Below are 18,115 nucleotides of genomic sequence, written 5' to 3' on the forward strand. Positions count from 1 at the left end.
ACAACGATCTTCACAATAACCAGGATGCATCTGGTAGCTTGGGAGTGGATTTGTGCCTTAGCTTTATTCTCCGACTAGTTATGCACAACAGGAGGCCGAAAGAGAAAAAGGGGACATGCAGAGAGAGAGAGTGATACTGTGAAAAACAGGAGGAGAGAGAGAGAGGGCGGGCAAAAATGACAAGAGAGGCAACACACAGGAAGGTTCCTTTGTTCCTGCTGATGCAGATTGAACGTTTAATGTTTAATGGAACATTGAAAGATGCACAACATCCAGCCAAGAGAGGAAACCTCAACCATTCTCTGAAAAGCACACCTGTACATAGACACATAAGCATGCAACAGTAATGTGATGTTTACCAAGGGGAATCACACTATAGCCCAGTTGTGGAGTTAAACAACTACAAGTCTTAACTAACCTCTGCACAGTGTCAAAGTCCCACTGAAAGCCATGTTTCACTATCCACTGACTCAATATTGATAGAGAAAGGAAACAAAGCATGCCTGTCACTATCAGTGTTGGAACAGTGAACCAAATCTGAACTCCACTGAACTCCTCCTTTTTATTTAATTGACCATTTCTCCCACAATACTTTGCTCTACTCTATTTATTGTATATTTTATAGCCTCCATTGCCACAACCCACATGCCACAATCCCCACTGTGCCATTTCGGCTCAAACTGACAGAATGCAGTCTAAAGCCTGTGGCATACTTCATTTTTTTACAGAAGAACGCACAGCCTTGCAAAGTATACTGGTTTTGACTCATATGTGTACACGTGGGTTTTGATGCATACTCATTACGATATATTGCAATATCTCTCCGGGCCTACAGGGGTCAGGTTTTTTTCAACTACATTTAATTGATTCTTCCGATGGTGCGCGTACTCTTTGGATGACAAAATTTGCGTCACGTGCACTGAACAAGTCCCTCGCGTGCTCGTAAAAAGGGAACTATACTCTGGGCTTAAAGTTGATGCAGGTGCTAATTAGGGATGGGCATTTTTTTAGATTTAGGTGCGTCGTTATTGGCAGCGCCAACCTTTGGTTACATGAACGCGTTACGCGTGAAAACACACCGATTTTTTTAAGATCGCAAACACGATTCGAAATTCTATAATTAAATAAACTAATCGAATATTCGAAATTCGTGACTCATCCCTAGTGCTAATTGGCTGACTGCACTAGACTGGAGACAGTAAAAATCACTCATGTCAGTCTCTGTATCATCAGGCAGGAACCAGACAAACGCCTTCTCTGCCCTCATTATTCAGGTATCCACTGACTGTCAAGTTTGAACATGCAAAAGCCCACAGAGCTCTGAAATGACTTCTCAAAGAAACCCAGTTCTCATTTCCCATCACCGCACCATCAAACCAGGGAGCGGCGGAGAGGGTACGGTATGTGTGATGGGCTGGTTGGGAAAAGACACGTAACAGCGTAAGCCCGCTTGTGACTCATCGCTCCAGCGGGTGAAATGGTGACATAACTGCATGTACAATGACAGGGGAGAAGATTAGAAAATGATCACATTGGAGATTGCGAGGGCTGGGCTGCCGTGGCAACCTTCTAGGAATCATGGGTGTATTTCAAAGATGAGAGGATTGAGGAGAGACACATAAGTGAAATAACATCTTAAAATAATGCATTTTAGTACCGTTTTATCAGGCGGGCCACGACAAATCAGAGAAGGGGAATAATAGCGGGACATAACACATCTGCCAGTGTCATGACTGTAAAACTATACAAGCCATGAAAATAGTAAGCAGAGAATGAAAGTGGAGTCATCACAGGGTTTAGAAATCAGCTTAGAGTCAGGCCTTGTAATCAGAGGGAGGGTAAAATAAAACCCACTCAGAAAACACTTCAAGTTCATCAGAGTGAATATTTGAATGTAAAAGAAACAATAGGTTTTAATGCTATAATAAAAAGGCTGACAGAAAGGCATTGGCACAGGAAAAATACGGCCACTGAAGCCCTCTTACATCCCTTAAAATCCGCTCAATCTGTCTGAAGTTATTTCATCATCCCGGCTACGGAAGACAGCAAGCAGAAGAGATAACGCCAAAAGGTGATCCTGTTTTCATTTAATCTCTTTATCCTGACAAATACTATCTTTTACACTCAGCACTGGACACAGCTTGTACACAATTTTTCATCTGCAACAATGATTTGAGATCAACAGTATGTATATTACATTTCATGTGAATGTCATCTGATCAAAAAATTCACTAGGTCAAGACAGCTGTGTCTTTTTCCTTTTATTGTGCCGATTTAAGGGGAGAAATCTGCAAAATGATGTGGGATTAACACATTAATGCCCTCATTAGCCGAACTACTTCATAAACATACATCTTAAATGGTATGTTTTCAAACCGTTGTGAATGACCAGTGCTCAAGTGCTGTGGAAATCAGTAGACCTTTCTGCGTAGTCCATGGGTTCAGAATGATCTGCGTGGGTCTGCACACCCCCCTGGCAGTCTTGTACATTCTCATGTGCTGGTTATGTCATTTTGGTTGCAGTGTTTGTTGTTTGATAAAGCACAAAAAGGTCCTTGCTCTTAAAAAATGAACATAAAGTCCCTAAGGAATATCACAGCATGTCCGCTGCAAATGTTACAAGTCTTCATCTTCCTGTTGGAAGCAGGAGCTGTTTTTTAAAGGGTGCCAGAAGAAAACAACCTCCGCCTTCATCAAGCCGTCCGTTTTCAACTGCCAGGAATCTAAATCTGCAAATAGATTTTATAGGTCTCAATAAATTGTGGCAAATATCGAGGCAAAAAAGGTCCTCGACTGGAGCGAGACCAGTTTTTTGCTAGTTTTATTAGTTTTTTTTCTCCACTCTGGGCCAGAGAGGTTCTGCGCCTAGCAGAGCATTCAGATGAGCTCTGCCAGAAGGGCCCTGGAGATATTAGCTAAAATAGGATATTAGTTTGGCAGAGGCAAATTTTCCAAATATGACAAAGTTTGAAAAAATATAGAGAATACCAAACAAAAAAGGTTATCCCTGGGTTCACTGTTCATTTTAAAGGTATAGTTCACCTAAAAATGAATATTCTGACATGCATTACTCAGTCTCTAGTTGTTTCAAACTTGAATAAATGTCTTTGTTGTGAAGACAGACACAGATATTTGGAAGAATGGGGTCATTTTTAGACCATATTGACTACGTTAAAATGGTAGTCAATAGTGCCCCAAAACTATTTGCTATTCTACATTCAAAAAAAAATATATATACTGTATATTTAAGTAGTATTTCCTACTACGGTAGTCAATGCAGTCCAAGAACTGTTTGGTTACAAGCCTGTTTATCATACAAAGACATTTATACAGGTTTGGAACAACTTCAGGGTGATCACATGTTGTCAGAATTTAAATTTTTGGGTGAAATATCCCTTTAAAGCATTTAATCATCATTTGACCAATCACCATAAATAAACCTATACAAATGATTTCTTCTGATGGAACATAAAAGGTTATATTTTTCAGAATGTCAACAAAGTTTCCATACACTGAAAGCACAATAACAGCATTGAAAAAATAGCAAAACACTTAAAACTGGCACCTTACAGAACTTGTCGAACTTTATGACCGTAAAACACCCTGATAGCATGTGAGTACACATTAATGCAATTCGCAATAAAAATTAACAATAAATTTGTGTTCTGTGGAACAAAATCATACGAGTTTGGAATTACATAAGTTTGGATGCGCTGTTCCTTTAATGTTTGTATAATACACAACTGTTTAAACAACTAGTCAGGTATGGAGGCTCTTCATAAATACTTTGCTGAAGGCCGCTTCAGTACAAGGGTCATAAAGCAGCTTGACCTGTGTGAAGGTGTGGAGAGAGAATTTAACAAGGCAGGAGTGAGGATCAATGTTGCATTGCAGTTATGTGAGATACACAGTATTCAGCAGGGAGCAATAGCACTGGGCAATCTATATTTTTCTGGATTTAATTTTTGACAATATTCACAATTGAATTGAATATTTATGCATTTGCAGATTCAATGATGAATAACAGCAGAGCTAATTATGTCCAAATTGATGATTTATGTTATTTCTCCAACAAAAGAGCACTGAATCGATCTATATTGTAAATATTTAATACACCAACCAGCCCTAGATTATATGGCTGTCTGTTGCCTGCTGTGTAAGGGGTTCCACTGTGAGGGTCTCTATGGAGGGATCGTGCGATTATTACGGAGTCATTTACAGACACTATAAAGCCCTCTGTGGAGGCAAGTCTGTGCTTCATCACATTAATAACAATAAACAGACATTAATAATGAAGAACACTACATCACTAAAGAGACTCCGGTATCTACCAGCAGATATGAGGATCACAGAGTCACCTTCAACTACACAGCCAATATCTAGATATAAAGACAGAAATGTTCATCAAACTGCTATGACAATGGATGACCCTTGACCTTCTGACTGCCCATCGTCTTTAACTGCCTCCCTTGACCTGCCCTTTCATTCTAGAACATTCCATCAACTTTTCTTCTCCCATTAGAGGCCGTTAGAAACCAGCTGAAATCAATGCACCCCTGCAGAGCCCCGCAGCGGCGAGACCCACCAGCACATCCCATGTGATTCACAGTGACTTAATGACTTTATTTCAGCGCTGCACTTTCCATCATCTACCTGGTATTTTTTTGCTCTGCTTTAATTTGCATATGGAAAAAACAAGGGTCAGTTGAGAAGCGGGAGACAACCGTGATCTCAAAAGCAGGAGGGTTAGCGTCACAGCATCATCAACGCAAATGTTTTTTTTCCACTGCAGGGAACCAGGCACATTACACATCTTCAGACTTCCATACACACACTCCGCCTGGGCTTGCTGTCCAGAGCTCCTTCCAATCTCACTGGAGCAGACAGAGAGAGCAGAACGCTGCTCAGACGGAACGGACGGCTCGGTCAGCTGTGCAGGTAGAAAGGATGCTCTCTCTTTTTTTTCAGCTAGAAATGTTTCGCTGGGTCTCTTGGGGTTGGGCCGAGCTATTGATCTGACCGGCTTGGTTTGTATTCGGGGTGATGAAAGAACCGAGGTTGAAACTTCCATTTAGAGATGATGGATGGTTTATTTTAAAGCTGAGATCAAAGAACAGCTATATGTGTTAAGACATAAAAAGGGCCTTAATGTAAAGAGCAAACACAATTAGTGTCACCTTGGTCAAGGTTGGAAAGTAGTGAGAATGACGAAACTAATTTAAAAAGAGACGGAGGAAAAAACAATCCACACATATGGTTGCTTCATCAACTATGACCACTTTTATATTGGTTTATGTTAAAATGTAATTTTCCTTCTGTTATATGAAGGTCACAAAAGTAACATTTTCAGAAAGCCTTCATTTATTTGTGAGACTTCTCAGATTCAGACTTTTATGGATATGATCTACGATCTAAAAGAATACAACAATCAAAACATGTTTATTAAAGGAATACTTTACCCAAAAATCATCATTTATTCACCCTTAGATTGTTCCAAACCTGTATACATTTATTTGTTCTGTTTAACACAGAGGAAGAAATTTGGAAGAATGTAAAATCTCACTCACCATTTACTGTCATAGTTGGGAAAATAAATACTATGGGAGTCAATGGGGGGTGAGATTTGACTATCTTTCAGATATCGTCCTGTGGAGTGTTCTATACAGGTTTGGAACAATCTAAGGGTGAATAAATGATGACAGAATTTTCTTTTGGGTGAACTATCCCTTTAAGGGTGATTTATTTTCGGCTTTAATTCCACAGCCACAAATAAAAATATACCAGAAAAACACATTTCACACTGACTTACTCACGGTATATATCATCTACTTGCACCTGCGCGCCTTATGGCTAATTTACTACACATATTATGTGATTACACACGCACATATTTATATCATGGAGTAAAGGTCATTCAAAGGAAGTAGAGCAAAGATCAAAGAGGAAAAAAGGAATAAGAGGGCAAATGAGAAAGACTGAGTGATAAGGCCTTGAAAAGGTAGATGGGCAGTTAGATAAAAGTGGAAGTTTCCAGTCACGTGTCTGTGACATTGCAAGACCATCCAAGAGGGGTGTCTGGAGGCTGTATCCAGAACACCAGACAAACATGCCCTTCCACACCAATCCGCCCGGGGTCAAACACACAGACAGAGTTAAATATCCAATGAAAGAACCACGCTCCTCACACGCACACACATATTGGCACCTCAAGGCTCAGCAGCCACAATGAGATCCATCAAATGGCTTTGAGGTTTTATTATTAGAAGTCACCTAAATTCCACCTCCAAGTCAAACCTCACATAGCGTTGTGGGAGCTGAGGAGCAGAGTTAATATCCATCTCACCGTATAAACAATAGAAGGCTGGGTGCAATACCCAGTGACACGGCTAATAGTGGGATTGGCTTTGAGCCGCTGAAAAATCCCTGTCTGACTGAAATTTGACCCAATAAACCAACACTGGACAATAAGCACCATTCCAAGCACCTCATTAACTAAGGTGGAGGTCTGTTGCTAATACCGATTTAACAACCCTACCATTGCCCAGTACTATCTCGTTCCAATAACACATGCCCTTCCATCTCTCCTGCCCTTAGGGTCTGTTGCTAGTGTGGCCCATTACAGCCCATAATCGGCATCTGGGAAAGATGAGAGCTCCACGCAGAGGCTCGGGGCGGCGGCCTACTGGAGCAAGCGTCTGACTGGGTGGGACACTAATCCAGCCCCATGCTGTGACAGGCCACAGTTAATCGCAGGATGGTCGGATTAAACTCAAGACCAGACGCAGGCGCTTGGGAGGAGAGGCCGAGGATTACCTGATGGAAATATTCATGATGGTTTTCACTCCCTGCTGTCTTTCTCTGATGCTTTCTCACGTGTGGCAAATGTCGGGTCCCGGAGGGACTCTTCTTTAAAGGCAGATTAATGATAATCCAGGTTAATGCAAAAGACAAACCCACTCGGAGATTTGCGTGTAGGTTCTAAACCCTACATGATCAACCACAGAGGAAAGAGTGTATTACTGCAAATGACTACAGTGAAATGTTTTGACCATTTCAGTGCTTCATCGAACCTCTCAGAACAAGTGCGCATGGGTCTCAAATTCTCACGAAAAGGCCACGTTACGGTTTAACTATTTAATAATTTACACAGAATATATAAATAGGTAAAGATTAGTCTTGTCAAAATGCCTGAATTAATGTAAATTTCCTTGTACAGCTGGATGCATGTAGACATGCATGGTGTAGTTTATTTTATAATTTACGTCATGCAAGTTGTTGAGTAATCACTGGTTATGCTTTAGGCCATGGTGAAATAGGAACAAAGTCAAAACAACTGAAAACTTAATGCTTGATGTGGTCAGTGCCCTGTTTTCTGCCGGATGCAAATACAAAAGAACATATTATATGTGACCCTAGATCACAAAACAGTCATAAATTGCACAGGTATATTTGTAGCACTGTATGGGTCAAAATTAGAAAAAGATCATGTTCCATTAAGTTATTTTGTAAATTCCCTACCGTAAATATACAGCCTACAATCTACGTAAAGCTTAAAATTTTGGGTTCATCTACTCTCCCCAACATCATTACAGCGGTTAGCCAATGAAGAGCATCAAAACAAACCTGTTTCTTCTTAGTTTATTTATGTGGAATGATTTAATGTCGAAAACGGTAAATGATTTAAGGTGGATTTTCACAGGCTATCACACTGAATTATAATTAAATGTAATCCAGGACCACAAAACCAGTCATAAGGGTATTTTTTGAAATTGAGATTTATACATCATCTGAAAGCTGAATACATTTGTTTTACATTGATGTATGGTTTATTAAGATAGGACAATATTTAACAGAGATACAACTGAGGGTGCAAAAAATCGAAATACTGTGAAAATCTTTTTAAAGTTGTCCAACCGAGGCGCGGTAGAAGGCCGTTGAAAACATTTTGTAAAAATACAATGATGATATCTTTCATATTGTCTTAGTAAGGACATGTCAAAGAATGAAACCGTAGTGAAATTAATAGTTGAATTAATAAGTGAATAATACATTTTTGATGCTGGTTCCCATATCTCATAATTAATTTGATTTTGAGATTTTAGCATGGGTTTTCACTGGATCACAAATGTTTACATGCTGATCAATATTGCTAATGCTAAATGTATATAAAAACTATATGGTTTATAAAATATCACAAATCTGGTCGAAAGGCTGGAGACGGACAGATACAAATACTTTTAATATTGCTGAATTTAGTTAACTTTTGTGTGTCCATTAACCTGCTCTGCGTGTCTGCACTACTTTTGTTATAATAAGCTTGTGTCAGCTGCTCTTTACGAGGCTCGTCTTTGGCGGGAGAGAAGCAGCGCGACACGTTGCAGGAACTCCGCGGGTCACATACATGCAGAAACGTGAGGGGCGATCCATATTGAACACAGATAAACTCCAATTAGATCCTTTACACCACTAATAATAGTTACACAATATTTTTTGCATAATAATAGTCAAAAGTATTAAATGGATCCACCCTGCGGTATGCCAATTGAGGAATATTTGCTTTGCAAAAATAAAAGACATGTACTCAGTAGTACTGTCTTAGCTAATAATCAATCAAGAGGGACAAAGTGTGAAACAAGTCCTAATAATCCCCACTCCAATCTCTCGACAAAGGCAGTTGCTCACCTGGAGCGTGCTTATTGGGTTAAATGCACCACACTGCTCTGCTTCCCTCTAATGCAGTACAGCTCAGGAGACGAGACTTCCCGCTGAGAAAGCTCTGAGCCGGAGAGAACATGTTGACTCACTGCTACATTAGACACACTTGCGAGAGCGTGCACACAAACACTCATACACACACAAAAAGAGAGCTTTTCCAATGACGCATCCCACTTACAAACACTTTGATTCCGCCGAACACAGATCAAGATGACGCGTGAAACAGAAATGCATTTAACACGCCGATTAAAGACTGACAACTTGTTATTCTGAAGAGAAACTCTGAGCGACTTGAGCAATAGATTTACGTCCTCCGAACTCCAGTGAAGTTTGTGTCATTTCCTCCCACTTCTGTGTGTCTCTTCGAGAGCCAACCGAGCGCTCTGTGTGGAGGTAATGGTGCGGCAGTTGAGACGCAGCGGTTCAATGTGTCAGATCGCATCAGGGTAGAAGCATTACCCTGCAGCAAGACACATTCAGAGCTCCGCTCCGCTCTCACACACGGGGTTTAAATGACGGGATTAAGCAATGATGCTCGCGAGAAGAAGGATGAGGGAGTCATGTCTGATGACAGCCCCAATGCTTTCTCTAAATGCTTGTTTCTCATACGGGGAGAACGCAGAGAGGTAGGCAGTTTAAGACAGTAGAGCGGTTTGAAAGCAATGACAGCGGATCTAAGTGAAAATCTATCCCCCCTTTCTTCCTCACCTGATCTAAACTCACATGAGTCTCGCTTGGCGTAGTCATGATTAATTCATGAAGCCTTGTGGAGAAAAACATGCACGCATACCCACACACACACACACACACACACACACACACACACACACACACACCCAGAGGTTTGGCTGCACTTGTCTCGTCGGAATCAAGCACAGACACAGCTAAGGTATCACACACACAGTCACGAACACACACTGAACACATGTTCATCACTACATCTACTAGGGCTATATATCTCCAACAACCTCGCAATACGATAAGGATCGCGATACAAGGCAACAATGCGATAGGTGACAATTTGTTTTTACATTTATCATCTGACAGATTTAGAGCGAAAAATCCTTACAAAAAAAATGCCATTTATAAGTACTTTGCGGTTAATCTGACAAATCAATAGATAAAGTAGTTTTGAGAATGAGTATTAAGTTGCAGAAGATCAAGTCCTAAAGGTTTTTTTGGCTACATCGTATGCAGGCAACTGTTTTACAAATAGACTATATATAATGAATAAATATGAATATATGCTTAAACATGAAGTCAGAGCAAAAAAGAAATGTGTCGAATTGAAATAGATGACGGATTTCTAGATAGAAGATTATAACTGTGACAGGTGCTATAAGATTTAAGCAGGCCTTGCTCTTAACTTTCTATTATACGCACATTTACTGTGGTTCTTTCACTTCTTTTCAAACACGTTACTGTGTTATGAGTGCGCCAGCTGCGGAAGTTTCATTGATTTTAATCTAGTGCAAAAGTTTCATGGTGGACAAGGCAGAAGCAGTGCTGTGTGTGTGTGTTGAATTAGCACCTACACAACATTAACTTTATACTTTGCCTTAAATGCAACCGTTTAAGTGATTGATACGAGAATGTGCTTTCATGTGTACTGTGCTGATGGAGAGAGAATGTAAGAGAGCACGCTCTTAAACTTTCACTTTATGATGGTGAAACTTTGCAGTTAATCCGACGGTCACATGCATATAGAATCGCGAGGGGCGATCCGTATGGAGAAAAACAGATAAACTCCGATCAGATCCTTTACAACACTAATAATTGATACACAATTTTTTATGCATAATAATTGACTAATTTCAAAAATGCTACCGAATCTATACGGAGGGCAGGCAGATGTAGGCACATTGTCAGGAGCTCATCACCCTATAGATATTTGAATACATACGGTCACAGTCTCATTTACATGTACATTCAGACACAACTATAATTCCCTTTGGCACAAAGTAAATTCTGTCTTAATTTCCATTTGAGAATCTGCTATTTTAGGAGCGTTTCCTTTCTGTTTGTATACAGTCTTCCATTTTTTCGAACTCAAATTAGACCAGTAGGAGTCAAGACATACCGGATGAGGAATCCTATTACTTTAGAGGCCAGAGGAGGAAGTAAACGGAGCAGTGATTGAGTGTTTGGCATTCACAGCCAAACACATTGAGATGTTCCCGTAGAGGGAGATAATTCAAACTGTGACGTGGGGAAGGAAGAGACGAGGAGGCCGACTATTTACAGATCTGACATGGCATTCAAATCATTAAAGATATTCTGCTCCTTTGAAGCAGTCAGTCAAATCGGTCTCGCAGGACCCGGCTGTTTTCAGTTTTGAAGGCAATATGAAACTGCAGGTATAAGCAATTAACTTATTTCCCCTCAGCTAAAAACCTATGTATCGACTGTATACAATTACACAAACATAAGTCAGTCTCTTAATGACGACAGGAGCATCTTACATTGAAGCAGGTGATTTCCTGAAGCTGAAGATCGATGTGTATTCGGCAGTACTACACTAACAACATTGTGCCTTACCTCTGAGAGCCCATCACTAAACCTGTGGTTTCTACATTAGAATTTAACGCGATGTAAGAAATTAATACTACACTATATATATATATATATATATATATATTTTAAAATACAATTTCACGTAGGTTAAAATAGCACAATGTAAGACTCTCATTATAAAAAAGGAAGGAATCAAAATCACAAAAATTGCTTTCCACAACCGTCCCATAATTCACGAGGCAAATGCTCTGATTGTGTCATGGAACATTAATTGGCCATTGCTGTGGTGTGAGCCATAACTAGAACAGAGGCCGTGACACCAAAAAAGACTACACAATATCTATTGTTACATTATTTAAAATTGCATTCGTGATGAAGATGTTGTTTCCATTGCCCTATGACCGCAGAGAAAAGGAGCTGGCATTGATGAAGAGAACTTCAAGAGGTTTTTGGCACTACATTAACACTAATTAGGGCAGAATTGATTGAGAGGCGAACACTCTCTCCTATAATAGCGCTGCCATTACTCATAGAATGACAACTGACAGCGTTTCATATGAGACTGAGCTACTGTAAGTCAATGCCTCTGCTGATAGCTGCACTGCTCAGAGATCTTACTAGGCTGCTGCGGGCAGAATAATTGCAGTCAGCTGCTGTACTATGCATAAACTCAGTGTCTGAAACCTGACAAATGCAGTAAAGGTATCTAAATTCAATGCCGTTGTCTTGCTGCAATGCATCCATCTGATTGATTTAATGTTAGCACAGATATCCCACAATCTCGGGTATGTGGTCGATAACTTGACAGAATAAAGATGGCATCGGATATAGCAGCTGAAAAAGGCAAATCAAATTAGAAAATATACATTTAATAATCCTGTGATTCGTTTTGCAACAAAAAAAATCATCACAGCCTCTTTCAAAGGTCTAAAAAGCATTAAAAAACAACGTGGTCAGTTATTAAACAAAGCAACCACAGCTAAAAAATGTATTGACAGGAATGGGATATAATATACTTAACTATGTCTTCAAAGGTTTATAAAGAAGTGTTTTGTAACCTTAGAATGAGCTTTTTCAATCTACATACCAGGTCACCATGTTGTTTCTTCAGAAGCCCTAAACAGACAAACTGCTCAACAGAGTGAATTTTGTAAATATGTTATCTCCAAAGAAGCGAAAAACATGACAACATATTAGTTCTGTGTCAGCCACTGTAGTGCTTCAAAAGAGAAGGGTGAGAGGTGGAGTGAACCGTTGGTTACAATTCACAACGTCAGCACTAGCTAACGCTAAATTTTATACACTGGACATTTAAAATGTATAAAAAAGTCAAAGTCAACCTCTAATTATTTATAAGATTAGTACAGAAAAAGGGTGTAGTAATAAACTTAATAGACTGGGTAACACTTTGTAATAAGGTTGTATTTGTTAACATTAGTAAATGCATGAACTAACATGAACTGACAACGAGTAATTTAGTTTTTAACTTTTTTAATGCAAGTTAATGACAATACAAATATTCACTTTATAAATGGTGCATTAACTAATGTTAAAAAAAATTGTTAAAACGAAAATGAACTAAGATTAACAAATGCTGTAGAAATTTTGTTCATTGTTATTTAATGTTAGCTAATGCATTATCTGATGTCAACAAATACAACCTTATCGTAAAATGTTACCTACTTACTAGAGCCCTGCATTTCAGCCCGACTGAATTTTTTATAGACCTAGGGCTGGGCTTCGGGCCAATTTTAACGTCATAGCTCACACAGGGATCGGGGTTCGGGTCTGTTCTTAAGAAAAAACAGGAAAAACCCTGATAAGTGGTGAAGTTATGCATTTTCTGCATATTATATTTATTTGCTCATTATTCGTTTGCTTTCCACTAGGATGCGCGGTTTCACGCTCTGTTTCACCCAACAGAGCAGACTTCCCTGCTCTCTAATTTTGTTAAGACATGCCTTTGTTCTGAGATGGTGACAATAAACTTTTAATCTAACATTGTGATACAGGCTACCGTTGTGTGTTTTATATCTGTGGATTTTATTGTAGACTAGTCAAGTGTTGATGTGATATTATATATAGGCTAAATTGATCAAAACATGGTAAACTTAATGCCGGCTGGAAGCCGCTTGCGGTCGATGGTGCCGCTTAAAAAAAATACATTTCACAAACAAAAAAAACACATTTTTCTAAATTAACTTTATAAAAAAATAAAATTAAATATCACTTTTCCGTTAAATTCTAAATCTGAGCTATTTTAATGACTGGCGAAAAAAAGACGACTTCGCATCGGACTGAACTGGCTTCTGTTTAACACAGGGCTGTCAGCATGGAACGCAGTGGTGATCTTTCCTGTTCCTGACGATCTACATTCCTGCAGAGTTGCACTACAATCTTGCAGTCATACACCTGCCTGCAATTTCCAAGTGAACTCTACGACCTTGATTAGCTAGTTCACGTGTGTTTCATTACATTTAGACCCAAACTCTGCAGGAATGCAGACCTCCAGAAATGAGAATGAGCACCCCTGTGGTCACGCAAATCAGCATCCTGCATGCTTAGTGTTACAAAGCTGATTGTTGTTGAACTTCTCTCCTCCATGAATGCCAGTAATTGGAGTATCTCTGCTTTTCCAACCAAGCTGCTTTGGAAGACAGAGGTGTCTCATTAAAGAAGAGCGAAAGAGAGGCTTAAAGACAGATGATGAGCCGAACAAAAAAGCAAAGCTAACGCTCTGCCCTCAACCTCCTAAAAATGCCAGGCACGAGCGCATCGACGCATCCTGGTTTGGCCCGCAGTTAACGACTCCAACAGAGCGTCTTCCCCTCTCCATCTGTTTGGTTGTCTCGGCAGCACTTGGCAGCAGATTCAGGACCCACCAAATCCCTACTAGCCACACCATTCCCGTCTCAAACAATCAGTCAAACTCTCTGCTGTTATCACACACACGCACACATTGAACATAGCACAACACTTAGGACCATTCAATGAGCCTATGCTCAACTCAGTCCACAAACACCTCTCGTATCACACAGCAATTCAATGATGAAGTATTAACCCCCAGCCTCTCACAGGATTGCTCCCCACCGTCCTCTTACGCAGCTCGGTTCTGCTCTCATTCTCACAGATCTTTCAACTGCAGCTCATCTCTCTCCAGCAACACAATGAACAACTGTCATCACCGCTAAAACAACCTGCAGATCTTTGTCAAAATCATCGGTCTGTAGGCGAGAGACTCAGACTGAGGAAGAGATCAAACGAGGGAGAGATGGGACAACAGAATTACAAAGAACAGCTAAATCTATTTGTGCCTTCATACACAGTCATGGAAGGACAACAAAAGCATGCCATAAAACTTACGCCACAGGATGAGACTTCTCTTCATGCTTGCAATCACTGCGTAACCATGTGTGTGAGATTTCAGGATTGTAACTACAGTCGAGGAGAACGATCTTGTATCTATTACACGGTCACCTAATCTGTAATTAGTCTAATTTCCAACAAGAGAGAAAACAAGAAACTGTGAGTCATGCGTACAAGGCAAAGAGCTTTTTTCTTCTACGGTGTACTCACCCCAAAACACAAATTCACTACCAAAAACCTTCAGATTTATAGAAACAATAGCTGTTCAGGGCTTATGACACTGATTGGGAGCGAGAGGAAGAGAGAATGACAGAGACTCCGGGGGTGGATGCAGTGAGGCAGACAAACAGACAGAAAGATGAATAGATAGACTGATAGCCAGACCGTTATAATGGCACAGCGTGTCTACTGCTAACAAGGACATCGAGATCAGATCACAGAAAGAGTGACCACCACCACAAACATCAACGCAAAGGGAATTTTTTCCACAGTGAATGCGAGTTTCTGTGTGTAATGATGACTGAGAAGTGTTACGTCTGTCCGCTCTGGGATCATCTCATCTAGAAGGGAAGTTCATACTTCGTTAGAGATTACATTTTTATAAATAGTGTAAGTGCAAAAGAAATGATTGGAGAAATCATCAGGTGTACAATTTACAATGAACACTCGTTATGCAATATTAAAATAATTGTTGTTACTGTTTTTCATGCTATATAACACGATTCATTCTGTATGCATTGTGAACAACAAATACACACATACAGCCAAAATGAAGAGAACATTACTAATTAGAATTTAATCAGCGTTTCTAGATGTAATGTGGTCATTCCAGTTCAGCGTCTGTTGAATATCAACAAAATCAAACCTCAGAAGTGACAAAGTCATCCAACAGCAATATGAAAGACTGACTGCGTGACAAGACATAAATATATATATATATATATATGTTTTTTGAACTTTTTCTAAATACATGTACAAATATTACTGCTGTAGTGCTTAAAAGTGAATATGAACTTGTTTTCTTTGAAGTATTTGAGGTCTGAAAAAATACAGAGCATCTTTTCTGTTATTCTGATTTGTATCTCCATTTTTCATTTTCTGCAAATAATTGCAAATAGAATCAATGTCTTTATTTTAAATTTGGAAGAAATACTGTTACTAATTCACAGAATAAAACAAAAATAATAATTTGACCTAAACACAGTCACATACCTAATACTAAATTCAGAAAAACTAAAATTGGTCTTTGAAATGGTCATAATTCTTTCAACGGATTTAAATATAAAATGTACCTTTTCAAGCAGAAATGATTTTCCTATGCATTTTTACTGCTCTAAAGTTCAAATAAAGATGTGAACTTTACACTTAGACATTTTTCTTTTTATGTTTCTTTATACTCATTACTTTTCATTTTCCACTTGAGTGTACATCTTAAGAGGTGCCAGTGAAAAAGATGATGCACTAGTTCTTCTTGGGTATGTTTGATTGTATAACTGAACATTTCTGAAACTTTCACCTGCCCGCCAATGTGCACTACTCTAGTTTAAGATAACATCTTCAACGAAACGATAGTGCTTAAGAAATTTGAAACATCTGGCAGCTTGCAGATTTCACGTCTTATTGTGGACTCATCTGCTCGCTCTCTAGTTGCAAGCCTGAAGCTACACGCATTGCTATGTATACACCCCCTGACAAAAACTCTTGCGAGAAACAGGAAACATCTCAGATAGTTTTTTCTTTCAGTCTTTCTATCCCTAAACCATCTCCAGGAGGTCTAAGAACCTGACACTTCCAGCACCCTTCCCCTTTAGGCGTCACAACTCACCCACTACCATTTTTCCTTTTCTCTCCCTCCGTGCATACATTGTATTTTCTGGCTGCTTCATTACTCCGCCCGTCTTTCAGGTGAAAACGGATTCTGAAAATTCCTGTAGACGATTAAGCTGCAGGCACTCATTATGGATGACTCTCGGCTTTCCAGCAGAGCAGAGCAATCATTCAACCTCACGTTTCCGCTCTGTTTCTCTTGCTCTTTACATGAGCTGTTCACACAAAGCGAGGGAGTGAGGAAAGTCAAGTGAGGAAATGATGCGCTGAGCAGTCATATCATTACTTCTAAACTTAAGACTGATCTCAATTTGGAGTGGCCATCTGCTTGAAATCCCACAAAGGCTCACTTTGCGCTACGCTATTCTGCCATCTCACGTCCCTGCACGCAGACAGTGAATTTTAGGCATCCTACCGCATCTGCTGTAAGATGTGTTTGATATGTTTGAGTGGTCATGGTGTACTTTGAACGCCACAAACATTTGCCTAATGAGCAACAACACAGTACCACGAAGGGGTGTCAGGCCAATGAAGGCAAAACACAGATGTAATAACGCTCCGAGCTTGACGTGGAGGAGCAGGATCATGGGTGTTCATTTACCCCCACTTCCAGCAGCTGTTGGAGTGACAGGGAAGGAAAACTGTCCTGTTGGTGTAAAGTTGCAAAGATGGGGTAGTGCAAAATTGTGCTGGATTCAAGATGAGCTAGTGGAAAAACGCAGCTTGCTATTGTGATGGCTTTAAAATAACAGCTCCGTGTCACCAGGATCAGATCGGGTTACTCAGCTTGAGGGTGGAAAAGCTCGTTGACAGTTGGACTCTTCATAAATGACTCCGCAGTTCCCATCGGGATTGTGTCCCGTGGTTTTGCTGTCTTATCGGAGTCAAACTGCAGGCATGTTCTTCAATTTGTAGCCTCAGCAAAACACCAAGTAATATGATAAGAATCATTGATATAACTTGATACATGGCTGTCCATGGCTAGTTGGCAAATAAACTGTAAATGTGTCCTATGGTGTGACAGGTATTCAAAATTTTCATTTAATAAGCATTTCAAGATGTATTGTGGCCATTCTAGGCATTGTCTGTTGAATTTATATTCGTATGAAAAAGAGAAGTTGCATGGGTGCTTGGGTTAACTTATGTTGTTTGTGACTTTGAAAGGTGTTGCAGTGAGCAGCTGGAGCATTGATGAAACCTTGTAAAGGCATGTTGTGAGTGTAAAGCTGATGCAGTGATGGAGTGCTGGCTGAAGTTTGTTTGAGTTTTTTTCCCAGACTTGCACAGATCACAGTCAGCCTTCTCGGTCAGAGCACCTGGAAACAAGCCATCTCAGTTTTCAGCACCATGCAATCAGCTCCACACCGAACCCTTGCTTTTAAACGCACACACTCGCCCACTGATTTTCAACCATTGAACATATAGGCCGACAGAGACGAATGGAACGTGAAAGCAGGGTTGATGATGTTACCTTTCCTCGTGTCTGATGTATGCAACTAATACCATGTCCCACACAAACAAACAGCATGCACGTACACACATAAAGTGACTGAGACAGATTCAGCTCACACCCCATGTCTGGGCTTTGCCAATGGCCTCTTCCTGTCTCCGTGGTGATAGCTGAGGAAAAGCTGGCCAGTGGGCGACACTGACAAATGTCCAGCCTCAATCCCACAGTGTGTGTGTGTGTGTG

The 18,115-nt window shown here is 40.0% G+C and overlaps 1 protein-coding gene across 1 annotated transcript in view; it reads right to left on the reverse strand.

Annotated features, from left to right (window-relative positions):
- Positions 1-18,115, reverse strand: part of ndst2a (N-deacetylase/N-sulfotransferase (heparan glucosaminyl) 2a) — an 88,431-nt gene that overhangs the window by 30,866 nt on the left and 39,450 nt on the right. The window lies entirely within an intron of this gene.

The sequence above is a fragment of the Triplophysa dalaica genome, chromosome 11 (assembly GCF_015846415.1).
Source record: "Triplophysa dalaica isolate WHDGS20190420 chromosome 11, ASM1584641v1, whole genome shotgun sequence".
Taxonomy (NCBI): Eukaryota; Metazoa; Chordata; class Actinopteri; order Cypriniformes; family Nemacheilidae; genus Triplophysa; species Triplophysa dalaica.